Source organism: Lutra lutra, chromosome 7 (assembly GCF_902655055.1).
Source record: "Lutra lutra chromosome 7, mLutLut1.2, whole genome shotgun sequence".
Lineage (NCBI taxonomy): Eukaryota > Metazoa > Chordata > Mammalia > Carnivora > Mustelidae > Lutra > Lutra lutra.
The window spans coordinates 110690198-110705830 of NC_062284.1; the positions used below are offsets into that span (position 1 = coordinate 110690198).

Consider the following 15633-nt stretch of genomic DNA (forward strand, 5'->3'; position numbering starts at 1 on the left):
TTGTGACATTTTTTTCTTCCCCCCGGTCGTTAACCTGCAGGGAATTAGCATCTCCCTCAGACCATCTCTGGCGTTCCAGAACACCGAGAGAAAGTTGCCAGGCCAGGGCGGTCGCTGGGCCTGCGGGGGGAGGCGGGCGGCTCCGCCTCCGGCGCTCGCGGGCGGGCTCCACACTGGCCGCGGAGCGGCGAGCGCGGTACTCGGAGGCAGGCGGCGGGCGGGGAAGGCGCGGGGCGTGGTTTGCAGCTTTCTGAGCGCCAAGGAGCGGAGCGCGCTCAGCTGCGTCCCGAACCTTCGGCTGGACCGAAAAAGCGAGCGGGAGAACGAGCAAAGGGCGCGATCGTGGGAGCAAGGCAAGTGGGGCGCCAACCTGGGTCGGCCCCAGCCCGCGCCCTCACCCCTCGCCGGGCCAGCAGCGTGTGAGCGCGGTCGCGGGCCCCCAGCGCCCCGGTGCGCCCCGGAGAGAGCGGGCTGAGGCGGGGAGGGAAAGCGGGAGGGAGGGAGGGGAAGGGGCGGGGGCGAGGGAGGGAAAGGTCCCCGAGCCGGGGGCGGGGGGCGGTAGGCGCGAGAACCCACCCGTTGTCGGGGTCCGAGCCCGGTCACCGGAAACTTTGCCCGGGTGGGGAGAGCGGGGTGCGTGGAGGGCGCCGCAAACTTGTCAGCGGGCGGGGCGCTCCGGGGATTGGATGAGCGCCGGCGGGTGGCGTTTGTCTCTCCGGCTTCTTTGTGTCACCTCCGAGCCCCGGCCCGCCTGGGCGGCCGGCTCGGAAAGGGGCTGCGCGGGGGACTCGGCCCTGATCCCCGCGCCGCCCCCGTCGGGCCCAGGCCCCGGCACTCCCGATCCGCTGATTGTTTTCCTTCCTCGCGTCACGCCTGGGCGGGAAAGATTTTGAACCCCGCGTGAGCTAGAACGCGGAGAGCCGCGGCGCGGAGATTGCCAAATCGTGGGCGGCGCGAGGCTCGCCCCGCGTCCCCGGGCGGGCAGGGGCGCACTGGGGCTGGACAGGGCGGGGGGACCCGCGGGCCTCGGCGCTGGAGGAACGGCTGCGGGCGCGGCAGCCAAGCGCCCCCGCGGCGGGGGCGGCTCGGACCGCTCGGATTATAATTCCATTTTGATTGCTTGGGGTCTTTGTTGTCTGAAATTGCCTTGAGGGTCTGACGGTAGCACCTTCCCCTCCTTAGGTTATTTTTCTTCTGTTAAAAAAAAGGGGAGGCGGCGGGGGACTTGTGTGGAATCAGTGCTGCTCCAACCGACACGAGCCGCCTTATTAGATGGAGATCGAGAAGTCCTGTGTAACATTTGCCTTTGTGGACGCTTGTTATTTCCGAAAGTTATTATTTTCCCCTCCCCTAGTGGAAGGGAGCGTCTGAGCTGGATGCCAGCAGGCTCGATTGTGTACAGGCACCAGCAAGTCAGAGCCCAGCCGAGGATGTTTCTTTGTAGCCGCTCACTTGAGCATCGCTTCCCTCCCCCCTTTTTAAAAGTTTGATTTCAAGCAACTTTCATCTGCTTTTTTGAAAGTTTCCCTAGCCCCGAAGTCCTCCTTGCAGTTATTACGTAGTTGTGCTCGGATGGGTTCGGTACTTTTAGGGTTGGGGGTTACAATGAACATCTGAACCATACCTGGTCCTTCACCCCTGGGGTCCCTGCCACTGAGAACGTGTAAATATCACCAGGAGAAGGTATTCTCCTTTTATGAGATGGGATATTTGGCGTGTTTTTGTACTTTAGTGCATGACTCCTTTTTAAGTTTTCTTTCTGGAAAACTGGTGGGACTTTCAAAGGCTTTTCCCGAGATAATTACTAAGCGCACGGCCTTAGCCCCGCCATTACGCCCTCTACCCCCAATGCACCGCGAGGGAGAAGGGAGCAGGTGTAATCCTCATTAAGTTGTTTTTGTTTTTGTTGTTTTGTGAAGACTCTGGAGCTGTCAAAATAAGTAAAAAGTGGAAATTCTTAGTTCTTTGTTCACATGTTTGAATCAACTGAACTTTATTTGAATCAACAAAAATAAAAATCAAACCAGTTTGGTCAGCTTAGCTTCGTACATTAAGGTTGCTTTAAAAAAAAATGTGAATAAGTTTACCCAGTTAGAAGTTTTACAAGCATCTCCGTGCCTTCCTGCTGGTTGTGTTTGCAGGATATTGCAATACGTCCAGAGAAGTGAATCACAGTGAGATTATTCTAGGTAGTGCCCTCAGTAGGTTTTTTTTTTTTTTTTAAAGATTTTATTGATTTATTCAACAGAGAAAGAGAGAGATCACAAGTAGGCAGAGAAGCAGGCAGAGAGAGAGGGGGAAGCAGGCTCCTGTGCAGAGAGCCTGACATCGGACTCCATCCCAGGACCCTGAGATCACGACCAACCGGAGCCGAAGGCAGAGGCTTAACCCACTGAGCCACACAGGCGCCCCCCTCAGTAGTTTTAACAGAGTTTAAAGTAAAGCTCAAAAGCGGAATCAGGCATATCTTAATAAGTAAAGGTAAGTGTGGAAAGCAATTGAGTAATTTGTCATTACTCATATGTTTTTCATACAGATTTTTAATCATCTCACAAAATCGTTCATTTACTCAAATAAGCTCTTACCATATGTTAGCCATTGTGCCCAAATCTGGGGTTCCAAATAATAATAATTACCATTGATGGAGTGCTTATTTTATACCAGTAAGTGCTTTGCATAGATTACCTCATTTATCTGATAAATATTGAGTGCCTACAGTGTATTGTGCTAGGTGCTGAAGTTAGAGCAGCGCACGGGACTGCTGTGGTTCCCGCCAGTCATGGGGGAGAGCTGGGGAAGATCCGCAGAACGTGAAAAACATTAGCAAACTCATCGCAGATTTTACAGTGTGAATCAGATCGCACACTTCCCTGTTGAAAATCCTTCAGTAGTTTCCCATCTCCCTCTGAGTGAAAGGCAGACCTGACTGGGCCCCAGAGCTTACTCCATCTGGTCCTCCTCATTTCCCAGTCCTTCACCTTTTTGATCTTATCTGCTGCTCTGCTTCTTGCTCATACTTCTACAGCCAGACTAGTTTCCTTGCTGTCTGAGATGCCTTTCGACTCGCTGTTTCCTCTGCTTGGAATGCTCCCTGCGCAGCCTGTGTATCTGTCTAGTTCCTTCCCTGACCCGCTTCACTTCCTTACTCAATATTGTGTTCTCAGTGAGCCTTGGCAAAACCCCAGATTTAAATAATCACCAGCTCTCTTGTAACTTCCATTCCCCTGTTCACGATTTATTGTTTTTCTCCATGGCACTTTTTTTTCCCCTAAAGATTTTATTTATTTGTCAGAGAGAGAGCGAGCGAGCATGTGCGCACAAGCCGGGGGAGCAGTAGGCAGAGGGAGAAGCAGGCTCCCCACTGAACAAGGAGCCTGGCGTGGGACTCAGACCTGAGCCAAAGGCAGACACTTAACTGACTGAGCCACCCAGGCATCCCTTTCCATGGCCTTTAGGACCATAAAACTAAACTTACTCTATGTTTGACTCATTTGTTAATGGTCTGTCTTCCCCTGCTAGATCGCACTCCATCAATGCTGTTGTAGTTGCTGTGGTATCCTCAGAGTCTGGAACAGTGCCTGACGTGCACTGGGTCCTTAAGAACTGTTGAATGACTGTTGAGTAGAAAGAAGGAGACTACAGGGGGCGGAAACAGAGACCAGAGGCACCTGTGTTAATAGTGAGAAGCCCTCTCTGCAGCTGATGTTTAAGCTGAATGTTTGTTAAGAAGGAGCTGGCCTTGTGGTTGGGGCAGGAGGTTGTGGGGAGGAGAGAGGCATGGCAGAAGATCAGCGGGAGAAACAGCCTTGAGTCAGGAGAGATCTTGGCTTTGCTGGAACTGGGAGAAGGTGGTTATGCCTGAGCACTGTCAGCTTGCTTTCCCATCTACCACTGACCGGTTCAAATGCCCCCTTTCTTACTTTGACCAAATGAAAGAGTGTGTCTGAAATAGTGTAAAATCGCTTGTGTTTCAAGCCTGTTACTCTTCACTGAATTGCACGGGTTATGTTCTTTTCCGGTCGTTATCTTAAACTGTCTCCACGTTGCGGGTTAGTGTGATAATTCTTATGCTGGTTCTGTTGAGTGTAATTGACACGCTGTAAGCCGCACGTATTTAGAGGATAAAATTTGGTAAAATTTTCACTTATATAAAGACCTGTGAAACCATCTCTCTTTGGCCCCTCCCTATCCCCTACATCCTCTTTTCCTAGACAATCGAAGATAGCTTTTTTTTTTTTTTTTTTTTTGGACAGACAGAGATTACAAGTAGGCAGAGAGGCAGGTAGAGAGAGAGGGAGGGGGAAACAGGCTCCCTGCTGAGCAGAGAGCCCGATGTGGGGCTCAATCCCAGGACCCTGGGATCATGACCTGAGCTGAAGGCAGAGGCTTTAACCCACTGAGCCACCCAGGCGCCCCCCGAAGATCCTTTTTTGACCCCTATGGATTAGTTTGTATTTTAGAATTTTTTTTTTAAGATTTTATTTATTTGACAGATAGAGATCACAAGCAGACAGAGAGGCAGGCAGAGAAAGAGGAGGAAGCAGGCTCCCCGCTGAGCAGAGAGCCCGATGCGGGGCTCAATCCCAGGACCCTGGGACCATGACCTGAGTCGAAGGCAGAGGCCTTAACCCACTGAGCCACCCAGGTGCCCCGTATTTTTAGAATTTTATATAAATGGAATCATAACGTCCCTTTTTTTGTCTGGCTTCTTTCACTTAGCATAATTATTTGGAGATTCCTCCATGGGGTGTAAATCAGTGGTTCACCCTGTTTCGTTGCTGAGCGGTATTCTACTGTGTGGATCTACCTTAGTTCATCCATCCGTTCACCCATTGATTGACATGTGGCTTTTTCCCCAATTTTTGACTATTAAAAATAAAGCTTCTGTGGACATTATGTACAGTCTTATGTAGGCTTCTGCTTTCATTCCCCCTTGGTAAATATTTAGGAGTGGAATGGCTGGATCATAAGGTAGATAAGTGTTTTGAAGGGGTTGTACTATTTTATGTTCCAAAGCTGTGTATGAGGGTTCCCGTGGCCCTGCGCCCATATCAATACTTCGTGTGGTCAGGCTTTCCAGAGACATTCTGCTAGAGGTACAGTGGTATCTCATTGTGTTTTTAATTTGCAGTTCCCTGATGACTAATGATATGCTTATTTACCACCCATGTATCTTCTTTTTTTAATATTTATATTTATATTGTTTATATTTTTTGCCTCCCTTTTTTTTTTATTGGGTTGGTTGCTTCCTTATTATTGAGTTTTGAGAATTCTTTGTTTTCCAGATGCAAGCTCTTTATCGGATACATGATTTGCAATATTTACTTCTAGTCTGTTCCTCATCTTACTGTCTCTTAACAGTATTTCAGAAGATCAGAAGTTTCAAATTTTAATGAAGTCAGTTTATCAATTTATTCTTTTATGAATTGTACTTTTGATGTTGTACCTTAAGAAATCTTTGCCTAGGGGCGCCTGGGTGGCTCTGTGGGTTAAAGCCTTTGCCTTCGGATCAGGTCATGATCCCAGGGTCCTGGGATTGAGCCCCGCATTGGGCTCTCTGCACAGCAGAGAGCCTGCTTCCCTTCCTCTCTCTCTGTGTGTGCCTCTTTGCCTACTTGTGATCTCTGTTTATCAAATAAATAAATAAATAAAATCTTAAAAAAAAATCTTTGCCTAACTCAAGCTGACAAAGATCTTTTTCTAAGAGTTATTTCTAACTCTTTTTTATTTTTCTTATTCATAACTCTTGAAACAACTCCATAAGAGAATGTAAAACTAGGGGCGCTGGGGTGGCTCAGTTGTTAAGCATCTGCCTTCCGCTCAGGTCATGATCCCAGGGTCCTGGGATTGAGCCTCTCCCATCGGGCTCCCTGCTCAGAGGGAGGCCTGCTTCTCCCTCTCCTACTCCCCTCGCTTGTGCTCCTTCTCTCAATGTGTCTCTCTCTGTCAAATAAATAAAATTAAAAAAAAATGTAAAACTATAGTTATCATTTTACATTTAGGTCAGACTACTTTGAGTTAGTATTTGTTTACAGAGTGAAATATGCATTGAAGTTTACCTTACTGCTAATGGGAACATTTGGCAATTCTAGAGACAGGTAATGTACAGAGGATGTCTTGTGGGTGTTACAGGTGGGGGATAGGTGGTATTTGCTGTTGGCATCTAGGGGGTCAAAACCAGGGATGCTGCTCAAGATACTGCAGTGACCAAGAGCAACAAAGAATCATTCAGACAAAATGTCAGTGGTGCTAAGGCTGAGAAACGCTAGGCTAGAGGTTTATCAATTTTATTGATCTTTGCAATGAACCAGCTATTGGTTTTATTGATATTTTCTTTTGTTTTTCCATTTTCTTTTTTTTTTTTTAAAGATTTTTATTTTTATTTATTTGACAGAGAGATCACAAGCAGGCAGAGAGGCAGGCAGAGAGAGAGGAGGAAGCAGGCTCCCTGCCGAGCAGAGAGCCCGATGCGGGGCTCGATCCCAGGTCCCTGGGATCATGACCTGAGCCGAAGGCAGCGGCTTAACCCACTGAGGCCACCCAGGCGCCCCTTGTTTTTCCATTTCTATTTACTAACTTATCACTCTGATCCTTATTGTTTTTTCGTATTCTAGTTTCCTTCTTTTTTTTTTCCCAAAGATTTATTATTTTATTTGTGAGAGAGAGCATGAGCAGGGAGAGGGCAGAGGGAGAAGCGGACTCCCCAGTGAGCGGGGAGCCTGACTCAGGGCTCAGTCCCAGGACTCTGAGATCATGACCTGAGCTGAAGGCAGACACTCTGACTGAGCCACCCAGGCACCCCATTATTCTGGTTTCTTTAGGTCATTGATTTTGTGACTGTATTTCTTTTCCTACATAGATGTTTAGTCCTATAAATTTCCTCCCAGGTACTGCTTTATTGACATCTCACAAATCTTGATATGATGTAAATCCATTTTTATTCAGTTCAAAATACTAAAACACATTTTATTTGATATATACTCAGACCCTGAGTTACCCATATTCCTTGATTTTGAAATATTTTGGATTTTCTAGAGTTCTTTCTATTATTGATTTCTAATTCAATTCCATTGTTGTCAAAGAGCATACTTTGTATGGCTCTAATCCTTTTACATTTATTTAGAGTTATTTTATAGCCCAGAATATAATTTCTTTTGTTAAATGTTTTATGTGCATTTGAAAAGAATGTGTATTTTAATTATACCATGTTAAAGGAACGTGATATCAATATGACTTGTCCCTGTTCATGTTAACCTTGATCACCTGGCTGAGGTGTCAGGTTTCTCTCAAGTTACTCTTTTCTCCCCCTTCTGTACTGTACTTTTTGGTAAGGAAGTCACTATGTGCAGCTTACACTTAAGGAATGCAGAGTTATGCTTCACCTCCTTGAAGGGTGTTACTTTTTTATTCAGTGTGTGATCTCTGTCTTCTATTTAAAAAAAATTTTTTTTTGAAGACTTTATTTATTTATCCAACAGAGAGAGAGACAGAGAGAGAGGGAACACAAGCAGAGGGAGTAGGAGAGGGAGAAGCAGACTCCCCGCTCAGCAGCCCCTGATGGGGGGCTTGATCCCAGGACCCTGAGATCAGGACCTGAGCCAAAGGCAGATGCCTGAGTCACCCAGATGCCCCCGTCTTTATTTATATTTTATTTTTTAAAAAAGTTTATTTAATCTCTGCACCCAACATGCGGGTTGAACTCATGACCCTGGGATCAAGAGTCACATGCTTTTCCTACTGAGCCAAACAGGTGTCTCCACTATAATCTCTTTTATTTATGTATTTTTTTTAAAGATTTTTATTTATTTATTTGACAGATCACAAGTAGGCAGAGAGGCAGGCTAGAAGAGAAAGGGAGGAGGAGGTAGGAACCCTGCTGAGCAGAGAGCCCGATGCGGGGCTTGATCCCAGGACACCGGGACCATGACCTGAGCCGAAGGCAGAGGCCCTAACCACTGAGCCACCCAGGCACCCTTATTTATGTATTCTTTTTTTTTTTTTTAAGATTTTATTTATTTATTTGACAGAGAGAGATCACAAGTAGGCAGAGAGACAGGCAGAGAGAGAGAGAGGGAGAAGCAGGCTCCCTGCTGAGCAGAGAGCCCCATGTGGGGCTTGATCCCAGGACCCTGAGATCATGACCTGAGCTGAAGGCAGAGGCTTAACCCACTGAGCCACCCAGGCACCCCTATTTATGTATTCTTAAAGATATTATTTGTTTGGGTAACCAAGTCAGAGGGGATGGGCAGAGGCAGAGGGAGAAGGAGACTCCCTCGCTGAGCAGGGAGCTGACAATGACTTGATCCCAGGAGGACCCCAGGATTATGACCTGAGCTTAATGCAGATGTTTTTACTACTTAGGCCACCCAGGTGCCCCATCTCTGTCTTTTTTTTTTTTCCCCCATCTCTGTCTTTTAATTGCATTGTTTAGACCCCTTGTATTTAAAGTAGTTATTAACATGGTTGGGTTTAAATCTATAACCTTGCTATTTGTTTTCTGCTTTTCTCATCTGTCATTGTTTCTTTTTTTTACCTTTTTTGGGTCTGTCTTTGGATTTATTGACCATTTTTCATCATTCTAATTTATATGCTTTTTTTGGCTTATTAGCTGTCATTCTTTTGTTATTTTATTTTTTAATTTTTTTTATTTTTATTTTTTTTAAAGATTTTATTTATTTGTCAGAGAGAGAGAGGGAGAGAGAGCAAGCACAGGCAGACAGAATGGCAGGCAGAGGCAGAGGGAGAAGCAGGCTCCCCGATGAGCAAGGAGCCCGATGCGGGACTTGATCCCAGGACGCTGGGATCATGACCTGAGCCAAAGGCAGCTGCCTAACCAACTGAGCCACCCAGGCGTCCCTCTTTTGTTATTTTAGTGGCTGCTTTAGGGTTTGTAGTATACACCTTTAACTCATTACAGTTTACCTTCAGGTGTTATTATCCTACTTCATGTACAGTATGAACACCATGTTTGTAATAGTACGTTTCCATTACTCTCCTTGTAACCTTTTTGCTTTGTCATATATTTTATATTTTGTCTTTGATAGACCAACCCCATGCTACATTATTATTTTTGTTTGAATAGTCAGTTATTTTTTAATTAAAAAAAATTTAAGTTAAGCTCCTTTTTATTTTTTATTTTACTTTATTTTTTTTTGAGAAAGTGAGAACACTCACACCTGTGTGTGAGTGGGGAGGGTCAGAAGGAGAGGGAAAGGGAGAGGGGGAGAGAGAGAATCTTAAGCAGGTTCCACACTGGCATTGAGCCCCATGCAGGGGTTTATCCCATGATGCAGAGATCATGACTTGAGCCAAAATGAAGAGTTGGACACTTAACCCACCACCAGGATCTCCTGAACAATCAGTTATTTATTTATTTTTTAAAGGTTTTATTTATTTATTTGTCAGAGAGAGAGAGAGAGGGAGAGAGAGAGTGAGCGAGAGCACACAAGCAGGGGAAGTGGCAGGCAGAGGGAGAAGCAGGCTCCCCACTGAGTAAGGAGCCGGTAGGACTCCATCCCAGGACACTGGGATCATAACCTGAGCTGAAGGCAGATGCTTAACTGGCTGAGCCACCCAGGTGTCCCCAGTCAGTTATTTTTGAAAGAGATCTAAATAGTAAGGAAAAAATCATATAGTACCCATTTAGCTACACAGGTTATATTCTTTATTGTTGTATTGTTACATGGTAGTAAATCATAGATGTTGAGGTTATTGGATTCATATATATATGTATGTATATAAAAATATATTCTAGGGGCGCCTGGGTGGCGCAGTGGGTTAAAGCCTCTGCCTTCGGCTCAGGTCATGATCCCAGGGTCCTGGGATCGAGCCTCACGTCGGGCTCTCTGCTCAGCAGGGAGCCTGCTTCCCTCTCTCTCTGCCTGCCTCTCTGCCTACTTGTGGCCTCTGTCTGTCAAATAAATAAATAAATAAGTCTTTAAAAAAAAAATATATATATATCCTAACTTCTAACGTTAGAATAAACTTTGAAGAAGTAGTGAAATTCAGAAATCAGCGAAGTTCATTTTCTTAAACTCTGTTGAATTGCCGTTGAATAGATCATTAATAGAAAGATGGTTCAGGATGCTGTAGAGTATTACAACATTCCAAACACCTGGACTTGGAGAACTCACTAGACAGGCACTGATGAGTGTGCTGTGGTTCTTTTCTTTCCTCTGGGCAACATTAGGAAGGTGGTTGGAGAGAAGGAATCAGTCCACCTGTGCTGATATTTTCCAGACCCTGAGAAACTTTGGAAGCATTTTTTTCTTTTGATGGTTTGTGAGACGAAAAGTATGGTTATATAGCTCCTCAGGTCAAGGCAACACATTTTTAAAAATTTTTACTTATTTTTTTAAAGAGCTTTTATTTATTTATTAGAGAGCAGGAGGAGGAGGAGAGGGAGAGGGACAGGCAGAGTCCGTACTGAGCGGGGCAGGGGAGGGTGGTGGGAGGGGAAAAATGCGGGGATCTCAGCACCCTGAGATCATGACCTGAGCTGAAGGCAGACACTTAACTGACTGAGCCACCCCAGGTGCCCCGTCAAAGTAACAAATTTGATAACAGTGAGCCTCAAGCTTCTGCTGGTCCGAGTCCCTATTGGATTGAAGACTCCAGTCTGAGACGCAGTTCTTGGATCTCTCTAGAATTTGCCATCTACTTGTTACTCTGATTGCAGCTGACTTTTCCTTTTCCTTTGGGCACTGCCTGTATTTGCTGCTTGTCATCAGTGAGCAGCGCCTCTCTGTCCAGTCATGTAAATGCACCCCTGGTCTAAATATATGTATATATTAATATTTTATTTATTTATTTGACAGAGAGACAGATCACAAGTAGGCAGAGAGGCAGGCAGAGAGAGAGAGAGGGAAGCAGGCTCCCCGCTGAGCAGAGAGCCCAATGTGGGACTCGATCCCAGGATCCTGGGATCATGACCTGAGCCGAAGGTAGAGGCTTTAACCCACTGAGCCACCCAGAAGCCCTGGTCTAAATATTAATACATTGACGAATACTCAGCTATAAAGGAGGGGGAAAATCAATTCATTCCGCAAGTTAATTTATTTTGTGAATATTTATCGAGTCTGGGCTCTGGAACCTTGATGAAAATGTATGCCCCTTGCTCTTGGAAAGGCAACTGTCCAGTAGGAGAAAGGCCCACCAGCAGAGGTGTGTGCAGTCCCGTGTGGTAACTGGTGATCACTACAATGCAGACCCCAACAGAGCGGTGGGAGTAAGCTTAGAACAGGGCTTCTCTAAGTGTGTTTCCGGCACCAGCAGCGTCAGACATACTGAATCAGAAAGCTTGAGGCTAGAGCCCAGCCATCTGTGTTTAACAAGCTTTCCAAGTGATTATGATGCGTGTTCAAGTTCATGAACCACTGACCTAGAGGATTAGATTTCTCTGAGATTTTTTCCCCAGCTTCAAAATTCTCTGAGTATTGATTTAGAAATGTGATATTTACTCCATTGTACTTTTTTTTTGCTTATGGTATAAACTGTATGAAAGCATCATCTTTTTTTTTTTTAAAGATTTTATTTATTTATTTGACAGACAGAGATCACAAGTAGGCAGAGAGGCAGGCAGAGAGAGAGAGGAAGGGAAGCAGGCTCCCCGCCGAGCAGAGAGCCCGACGCGGGGCTCGATCCCAGGACCCTGGGATCACGACCCAAGCCGAAGGCAGCGGCTTTAACCCACTGAGCCACCCAGGCGCCCCGAAAAGCATCATCTTTGATCCAACATGTGTTTTTTTTTTTTTTAAAGATTTTATTTATTTATTTGACAGAGAGAAATCACAAGTAGGCAGAGAGGCAGGCAGAAAGAGAGAGGAGGAAGCAGGCCTCCTGCTGAGCAGAAAGCCCGATGCGGGGCTCGAACCCAGGACCTGGGATCATGACCTGAGCTGAAGGCAGCGGCTCAACCCACTGAGCCACCCAGGCGCCCCCAACATGTGTTTTTATTACTCATTTCCCCCTCTTGTACCTCCTACTCATGATGAACTACAGTATTGGTGTTACTGATTCCTTATCATTTATCCCCATGTCTTTGCATCCTTAGAGATGATAGCCTACAAAGAACAACACTGTGCAGCAAAATATCAGTCCATAAAATGAAATCCTTCCTTATTGACGTTAGCTCATTGATAATGAAGGATTTTCTAACATTTCATCTAGATTGGGAGCCGTGCTGAAGTGCTTTGGGTATACAGGGTTGTTTGTGTCTGTGTGTTTCCCAGCAGGCATCATCACTTTCATTTGATGTTCGCCAGTGTGCATTTCAGACTTTCTAAGGTCAAGCCAAGTCTGATGGTCCTGTAGCCAGGGATGTCTAAGAGATTTATCACCCCATTGTACTTAAAGAGCAGTGTTGGCACTAATAAAATATCATGTAAAACATTAATTGTTATGTGGGTAAAACAAATTCAAAAGGACAGAGTTATACCTGACATTGGAGTAGTAGTAAACTGGATTAAAAAAAAAAAACTATTATGAAAAATTTCATATATATGCAAAAGCAGAGATAATAGTGAAATGAACTCCTGTGGAAATATTACTCGGTATCGGTAATGATCAAATCCTGCAAATGTGGCTTGACTTACACCCTCACCCATCCCCCCCATGTGGGATTATTTTGAACTAAATTCCACATATCATATTATTTCACCCATAAATAATTAGATCTTAAATTATTTGAGCTAGTAAGATGCTAGAGAGAAATGTGCAACTGAATTACAAGTAGACATTTCATGGTTACACATTAAATTATAGATAAAATTTACTGGAAGTCGTTTACACAAAAGATAGTAAAACAAAACAGTGGTGTGGAGACATATACATATATTCCTGTTAAAATTCACTAATATTCTGGTTACAGCTGAATACATTCTGTCAAAATATTTTATAAACCTTCATCATCATGATAGCAGTCTATACCTTATGCTTACAGACAATTTTCCAGAAGAATGAGGAAGACTATACACCCATATATGCTGCCAGAATTGAAATATCATGCTGGACAGGGAACCTTTAATTTGAAAGGCAGATTTTTGGGAAGGGAGGTATTATGAGAGGGTTTTGTAGACTTCTAGGCACATTTTTAATATATTTAAATTAAAAATTCTTATTCCTCATTTTATTTTATTTTTTTAAGATTTTATTTATTTATTTGACAGACAGAGATCACAAGTAGCCAGAGAGGCGGGCAGAGAGAGAAGAAGGGAAGGAGGCTCCCTGCCAAGCAGAGAGCTCAATGCGGGGCTCGATCCCAGGACCCTGAGCTGAAAGCAGAGGCTTTAACCCACTGAGCCACCCAGGCACCCCTTATTCCTCATTTTAGCAGTTATGTGGCTTTATTTGAAAAGAAAAGGTATTTAACATTTAGGGATGAACAATACATCTTTAAAAGAAAAATGCTCTCATCTTAGTCCATGTGCTACACACACCTCTTTTCATCAAGGTTAGAGTTGACCTATTTAATTAGAGCTTGGGCTGAGAGATTCTTCATGTTTGGGGGTAGGTGATGTAGAATTAATCTACACAGACATACCACCACTTTCTCCTACTCTGGCTTTCGAGTACAAGCCGGAGTACCCTGAGGATAAAATTGATCATATTATGGCTGGGATCTGTAGGTATGGCTGTTTTGTGTGATATATTAAATAATGGGTCATACCATAAAAGTTAGCTAATTTTCATTTACAGAAGATTTAATTACTCAGAAGTAATCTTTATCTTAAGTGTAAACTGAAACAAAATAAATAAAGACCATTCCCATACCCCCAAAACAAATAATAAAGAATAAAACCCCCACAACTCAAACGAATCTAAGCTATTAGTACTATGGTGGGTGACACAGCCAACGTATGATGGGATGTTTGGTAGAATAATGCATGCTAGAGCTTTTTGTTCAAAATTTTGAGCAAGTGATTCAGAAAGAAAAAAAAAAAAGGGTGCCTACTATAAATTCTGTTTTTAAAACTGTTAAAGGTGTGTTTTATTATCTGCATTTGTATGTTGACAAGAAAAATGGGTCACAAGTGTTCTCTTGAATGTCCTTTAGAGTCACTCATTTGATGACACTGAGTAAGAACTTTTACTGTTAATAGACCTTTGTTTAAAAGAAAGTCTGTTACCTTTGTAGTCTTTGTACTTTCTTTTATTATAGGAAGCTTCAGCTTAGTTGCATAATAATTAATTTAATAGCTAGTGTTTAGTCCAGAACTGGTTATGATTCCTTCCAGGCCAGATGAAAAGAAACGCCAGAATGTTTATAACCACAGGTTGGTGATTTGGTGACAAGACTCTGTTAGTGATGGTTTCTGAGACTTGGAAAGTAAGCTTGCCCCTTTCATGAGTCATCGTGTCGTCTCCCTGTTGGCTGCGTGTTTTCTTAGTGACTGCTGCCGATTTCAGGTTTGAGCAGGGCAAATATGTTTTGGAATGATCAACATATTCTTTCAGGTTATATATGCCTGTTAAACCTTATAAAGTTACTGTTAATGTTGCATGTTCCACGAAGAAGGGAAGATTTAATGGTCTTCCTGTCCTTGCCTTCCAAATTATTATTATTTTTTTTTTTTCTGATTTGCTTTTTAGGGGCTTGGGGGTGGAGGTAGGAACAGAGAAAAATAAGTGAATCTGGGAGACTGTGGACCTGCTTGTGTATGACCCTGGACGAGAGCAGAACCAAAATGGCCTCCATGTGCTGGTAGGATAAGACATAATTTACCGAAGTCCTGGCCTTGGGTAATATTCCTGTGTGTGTAAGTACTAAAAGAACGAGTGGATTTTGGAAACGTCTGTGCCATAGCGGAATGGTTAAGAGTATAGCTTCTGAAGTCAGACTGACCTTTGTTCAGATCCTGGCTTTGTAATATACTAGCTCCGTTGCTTTGGACAAATGACATAACCTCTCTGAGTAGACTTTTCTCATCTGTAACATGGAGGTCAATATACAATTTGCCTTAAAGGAGGGTGATGAATATTACTGAGATAATACACATAGTGGACAGTACGGTATTTATTGTTGCATACTGCACAACACATTGTAATCAATGCTAGCTGTTACATTCAGTTCAAGGGTGGGGTGAACTAGGGGCTAAGTGACAGGTGTGGAGGTGGCAATAAGAAGTGATCAGATATGGGGCGCCTGGGTGGCTCAGTGGGTTAAAGCCTCTGCCTTCGGCTCAGGTCATGATCCCAGGGTCCTGGGATCGAGCCCCGCATCGGGCTCTCTGCTCAGCAGGGAGCCTGCTTCCCTTCCTCTCTCTGCCTGCCTCTCTGCCTACTTGTGATCTTTGTCTGTCAAATAAATAAATAAAATCTTTAAAAAAAAAAAAAAAAAGGAAGTGATCAGATATGGCCCCTGTTCTTCAGGGACTGGGGGCATTGGCTTCATGAACTAATTATTCTAGTATGATCCAGAATGAAAGAAATGGCACCTGAAGTGAAGGCAAAGTGCTGTGCGTGTGTAACGTCAGTGGTAATTAATGCCTGGTTTGGGGAAGTTAGGGCTAGATTTGTAGCACACCGACTTTAAATTTGGGCCTATAGCCAGGCCCAGAATGCAGACTAGGGCTTTTGTGGATGGTGAATGGAGGAGAGTAGTTTAAGCTGAAGAAAAGCACAGACTACAGGGCA

At 44.3% G+C, this 15633-nt stretch overlaps 1 protein-coding gene across 9 annotated transcripts in view; it reads left to right on the forward strand.

Annotated features, from left to right (window-relative positions):
• The first annotated feature begins 224 nt into the window (after positions 1 to 224).
• The window catches only part of SYNE2 (spectrin repeat containing nuclear envelope protein 2), a 338449-nt gene continuing 323040 nt past the window's right edge, over positions 225 to 15633 (forward strand). For 8 of the 9 annotated variants that reach the window (XM_047738768.1, XM_047738772.1, XM_047738776.1 and 5 more), the window contains exon 1: positions 225 to 353. The gene's annotated coding sequence lies outside the window, so the exon portion shown is untranslated. Of the gene's footprint in view, positions 420 to 15633 lie in introns of all 9 variants that reach the window. The other variant, XM_047738770.1, reaches the window with a different exon arrangement.